This window comes from Rhincodon typus, unplaced genomic scaffold, assembly GCF_021869965.1.
Source record: "Rhincodon typus isolate 14 unplaced genomic scaffold, sRhiTyp1.1 hic_rhity00011268, whole genome shotgun sequence".
In the NCBI taxonomy this organism is placed as follows: domain Eukaryota; kingdom Metazoa; phylum Chordata; class Chondrichthyes; order Orectolobiformes; family Rhincodontidae; genus Rhincodon; species Rhincodon typus.
Window position 1 is genome coordinate 1,120 of NW_025976906.1, and position 6,081 is coordinate 7,200.

General features: G+C 45.4%; 1 non-coding gene across 1 annotated transcript; it reads right to left on the minus strand.

Moving 5' to 3' along the window:
* Positions 1-1,452: 1,452 nt before the first annotated feature.
* On the minus strand, positions 1,453-1,615 carry LOC125482495. Its single transcript, XR_007261664.1, has one exon. It is a non-coding gene; the product is annotated as a U1 spliceosomal RNA (small nuclear RNA).
* Positions 1,616-6,081: the final 4,466 nt, after the last annotated feature.

Sequence of the window (6,081 nt, forward strand, 5' to 3'; positions counted from 1 at the left end):
AATTTTGGTCATTTAAGAAATATTTGAGATGGGGTGAGTTTGGAGGGATATGAACCAAACACAATGAAATGGGACCAGTCTAATTGTGAAAACTGTGCCCCTTGGACAAGTTGGGCCGAAGGGCCTGTTTCCACGCTGTAAACCTCCATGTGTCTATGACATTCTTGCACTGTCAGAGGCACAACAAGCAACTGTGCACAGCAGGATCCCACAAACACAAAAGTGATCATCAGCAGACAGACTGTGTTTGTGATTTTGAGGATACAGGTCAGCCTTGATCTAATTGAAGGGTTGAATACTCTACTCCTGTTTGTTTCTTCATTCCTATGGTGATTCCCTTTGTTAAACTTTTCCAATCCATTGGGATTAACCTGAAAGAATGAAGATTAGGCAAAGTAAAGTCAAACTAAATCATGGATTAGTCCTTTGGTTGGGATATCATGTCCGCACTGTCTGCAAGAACTGTCACCACAGTGGTAACGAAAGGTAAAAATGATCTATGTTTTCCTTCCTCATCTTCGGTCTTTTGTTTTTGGTGGTGTGATTGAAGAGGTTGGAATGAATTTGTGGATGGATAGGCATTAGGGTTATTGCTTGTGTTGGAACCCAGACAAACATGTCCATTTGGAACTGCCAGCTCTTACCTGTATCCCACTGGAAATCTCATTATGCCAGAAAGCTAAACATTTGAAAAAGTATGCAGAGTTCCCCAATCTATCTGTCTTTTGGACCTAGGCTACACAGAAAATACCTAATAAGAATGTGAACCGTCAACATATATAACCCTACTCAACTCCAACCCTGTTATTAACAAACATACAAACAATGCCAGGGTTTAATGGGCAGAGGGAAAGACTAGAACGCTGATCAGTGATCCATGTGCACAGGGTTTGTTGAGATGATCCTTTAGCTGATCCACATGTGTTTGTAGGAGTCACAGGGTGACTGGCTCATAGTTATAAAAGTTTTCTGACTTACTAAATAAAATTCACAGCTTACAGCAACTGATGAGAGGGAAGAAACAACAATTGATTATCTTCCGGATTGAGATGTCTTTTTTTTCTGCATAGCAACAACACAGGTCCTTTCTTTCCGTTGGCTTCTGTCCCAAACATTCAGCTACGTTTGAACCAATCACGTTTGCCATTGATAACTGGTCACTAGTCCAAGGACCTACCAGCAACTTGATGCTGGCCAAATCTCCACTTGCTACTCAAACAAGCAGCTGTGTAACTAGCACTTATAATGAGTATCAGTTTACTTGCTTTTAAAAAGAGCAGGAACCCTTCAACAATCACAACTTGGATGTGAACGTAAAAGGTACAACCTATTTTTCTGAACAACCCGTTCAGAGATGTTGTTACATACTGCTGGCACGGGTGCGGCTTGAGCCTGGGCCTCCCAGTCCAGGGGTGGGGACACTACCATTGCACCACAAGGGGGCCCCTTTATCAGGGCAGAACGCGAACATAGTCTTCCACTGCCAATTGTGCAGTGGAGTATCCCGCATTTGGGGATATCGTAGGTGTCTAGCACACCCAAAGTGTAATGAGATAGACTCGTCCTGGGACCACCACCTTCATAATCACGGTCTCTCCCCCTGCTAGATAATTAGTACATTTTCAGATGATGTGAAAAATGGGTGTATCGCTGATAGTGAGGAGGATGGTCTCAGACTACAGTCTGATATTGATCAGCTGGCGAATTGGGCAGAGCAATGGCAGACGAAATGTAATCCTGGTAATTGTGAGGTTTTGGGAGGTCTAATAGGGAAAGGACAGTGAATGGTAGGTCCCTAGGGAGTTCTGAGGAACGAAGGGACCTGGGGACTCAAATCCATCAATCCCCGAAGGTATCAGCACAGGTAGACAGGGTGGTGAAGAAGAGATGCTTGCCTTCATTAGTTGAAGCAAAGAATATAGGAGCTCATAAGTCTCATTGTAACTTCATAAACATTGGTCAGGCCACAGATGAAATTCTGTGTGCGGTTCTGGTCACCACACTATTGGAAGGATGTGACTGAACTGGAGAGGAGATTGCCTGGGATAAAAAAGTCTAAATTATGAGGAGAGACTGGACAGGCTGGGTTTGTTTTCCTTGGAGCAGAGGAGGCTGAGGGGGTTCTGATGGAGGTATACAAAATTATGAGTGAGATCCATAGCATAAATTGTGAGAATCTCTTCCCCATGGTCAAAGACCAGAGGATGTAAGTTTAAGGTGAGGAGTAAATGGTTTTGAGGAGATCTGAGGAAAACAAAATCTCACCCAGAGAGTGGTGGAAATATGGAAGGTGCTGCCTGAGAGAGTGGTGGAGGCAGGTACTCTCACAACATTTCAGAAACATCTGGATGAGAATTTAAAATGCCAGGGCATAGTAGGCTATGGACAAAGTGATGGTAAATGGGATTAAACTATCCTGCTCCTCTGATGCTTCCTGGCCTGCTGTGTTCCTCCAGCTCCACACTGTATTATCTTAGTCTAGAGGGTGTTTGGTTGGCAGAATAGACATGATGGGTCGAAGGGCCTGTTTCAATGCCGTATGACTCATTGACTCAATGACTCTATGAAACTTTAGTTCTTAGACCAGTCCTCTTCCCATTTCAGTTCATAATAAAAACATATAAAAATACAGTCTTTACAGCTGGGATCTTCACTCACCACAAAACTCTGGTAACAACTGCCAAGTATAGAAATTCAGGAAAGTGTTCAGAGAATGGCAGCGCGATCTATTCAAGCCTCTGACTGATAGATTTCGGGGAATGTGAACCAAGTGAAACATGAGCACTTGAGCACTCCTGAAGTTTAACATGTTATTTCTGCTGCAGCTGCATGAAAGATCAGAAATGTAAAGCAAATAAACGTTTAGATAGAGTGCGTTAAAAGAAGGTGGTGGGTTAAATGAATTGCCCGCTGCTGCTGAGAAAGCTTTGATGAGAGTACGAAGGAGCTGGAGGCATTATATTGTTAATCACTGGTGAGAAGTCAACTGAAGAATTCTACTCAGAACTGGGCACGGCACCTTAGAAAAGATGTCAAGACCTTGGAGAGGCCTGAGGTAAGGTGTAACGGAATGGGGGGGCCAGGAATGAGATATTTCCATCATGAGAAGAGACTGGGGAGGCTGAGAGTCAATCAGGTTGCAATGAGATGGCCCAGTACTTGTGTCACTGGATAATGAGCTCTGGTGACGTAGGTTCGAATCCCACCATGACTGGTGGTAAAACTTGAATTATTAGCGGTCTCAGACCTGCTGTTAATTGTTTTAAATGCCCACCCGGTTCACTAACATCCTTCAGGGAAGGAAATCAGCCACCCTTACCCGGTCTGGCCTACATGTGACTCCAGACCCACAGCGATGCAAGTTGACTCTTAACTGCCCTCTGGGCAAATTAGGGATGGGCAATGAATGCTGTCCCGACCAGCCACACCCACATTCTATGAAAAAGTGTTTAAAAACAAAAGATAGGTAATCTGCAACATGCCATGGACATGTATTTAAAATGAGCAAAGCGGAATGTTGCGGGGACTTTTGAGGTTAAATTATAAAATCAGCTTTCATGGCTTTTGATCCCTTGAGCTTGGAAGGTTTGATGGTCATCTCCTTGAAATGTTTAACTGATTTAGAGAACCTGCAAGGCTGGTAGTAGACATTTTGAGGAATGCTGGCCTATTGGCAATGTCACCGGATTCATAATCCAGAGAAGTGTGCAGCCTAGTGTCCTGTTGTCACAGGTTCGAGAACCACCACTGCAGCTGGTGGAATTTAGATTCAATTCACTAAAAAACAATTAACAGAATCCGGGATTGAAAGCTAGTCTCAGGAGGAGAACCCTGAAGTTATCATTCATTCTTGTTGTAAGGACCCACCTGGTTCACAAATGTCCATTAGGGAGGGAAATCCCCAACCTGCTGTGGCCTACATGTGACTCCAGATCCACAGGAATGTGGTCAACTCACCATTGCCCTCAGAAATGAGACCGAGTCATTCAATTCAAAGGCAGTGAGGGATGGGCAACAAATGCTGGCCTTGCCAGTGATGCCTTACTGAGTTACGGTCACTATCTCCAAAATGTTCCCTCATGGATATGCCTTCCACCTGTTAGGACTGCACCCTCTCTTGTTGGGGTTTCTATGTACTGGCTGTAAAAGGACTCCCAGATCAGTTCAAGAATTTTGCTCCTTCCCTACCTTTAAATAAAAACTATCCTGGTTAAATCATAGAATCCTTAAAACGTGGAAGTAGGCCCTTCGGCCTAACGAGTCCACACCGACAGTTGAAGCATCACGCCCAGACCCATCCCCATATAACCCACCTAATCTACACATCCCTGAATACTACAGGCAATTTAGCATGGCCAATCCACCTAGCCTGCACATCTTTGGACTGTGGGAGGAAACCGGGGCACCCGGAGGAAACGCACATAGACACGGGGAGAATGTGCAAACTCCACACAGTCGCCTGAGGGTGAAATTAAACCCAGGTCCCTGGCGCTGTGAGGCAGCAGTGCTAACCACTGAGCCACTGTGGTTAGTATTAGGTTAGTTAAAATCCCTTACAATTGCTGCCTTGTTATTCTTAAACCATACTTCTCTGATCAAACATTTGAATCTTTATCTCTCTGTTTCTGCTTGGGGTGCCTACAGTCCATACCCAGCAACGTGTTTGCCTCTGTTTTAAATCCAACCCAACAGCATTGGCAAACCTCCCCATGGGGTTGTTGGTTCTGCTCTTTTTCAGATGTACCCCATCAAACATGGACAGGACCCACAGAGTTGGCAAGAACTGCCAATGCTGGAGCCAGGGATAACACAATGTGGAACTGGAGGAACTCAGAGGAGCAGGAAAGCTGACGTTTCCGGTTGGGACCCTTCATCAGGACTGGCCAGGACTGTGTTCCTCCAGCTCCACACTGTGTTAACTTGTACAGGACCCACCTCCCCCAGAAACCGTCCAAATGCCTCAGAATTCTAACGCTCTTCCTGCTGCATCATCTCCACCAGCCATGCATTCGTCCGATCTATCCTTCTGTTCCTGTACTTGCTGCTGCATGGCATTGGGAGTTATCCACAGATTACTAACTTTTTGAAGTCATGCTCTTGGCTAACTCCCCAAAGTCTGCATGCAGGCCCTCCATTTCTTCCAGGTGAACTAACAGTTTTCCAAGGCTGAAAGAAACAGTAGGCAAGGAAGATGCGCTTGGATTCCCTTACTAGCTACCTGGACCCCTTCTGTCTGGTGATCATCCATTCCCTTTCTACCTTCCGCTTTCTTCAGTTGTAGGATGTCCTTGATGTGAAATGTGCTATCCATGAACAGGACATCTGCTCTGGGCTGGAGAGGAACTAGCAGTGGGAGGACAACAGTATAGGCAGTGGGAACAGTTGGGCAACAAATTAAGGAGCAGAAGCTTGAAGATGGCTTTTAAATCATAGCACCATAAAATATAGAAGTAGAAATAGGCTATTTGGCCCAACGAGTCTACTCTGCCATTCAATTATAGCTGATATGTTTCTCAACGCCATCCTCCTGCCTTCTCCCCATAACCTTGATCCCCTTACCCATCAAGAGCCTATCCGTCTCTGTCTTAAATACACTCAAAGATTTGGCCTCTACAGCCCTCTATGGCAACGTGTTCACCACCTTCTGGCTGAAGAAATACCTTCACCTTGAGGCTGTGCCCTCAGGTCCTGGTCTCTCCTACTTGTGGAAACATCTTCTCCACATCCCCACTCTATCCGGGTGTGTAAGTTTCAATCAGGCCCTTCCTCATCCTTCTAAACTCCATCAAACACAGACCCAGAGTCCTCAGCCACTCCTCACAATGATTTACCTTTTGGCTCCTCTAGCCTGCGACTCCTTTCAGCTGTTTCACTGGCTGTTTTCGTTGGTGTTGGTCTGTGTCTCTTTGTGGTGCCTTCAGTCAGTTGGTGACTCTACTCAGCTTTTTCTTTGGCATCATGATGGGTCTGGCCCAGGATTCCAATAGTGACAGTCAGTTCCTTGAGCCCAGAGCCATCAAACGGACTATGTGGACCTTGTACTGAACACAACAAATGCTGGAGATCACAGTGGGTCAGACA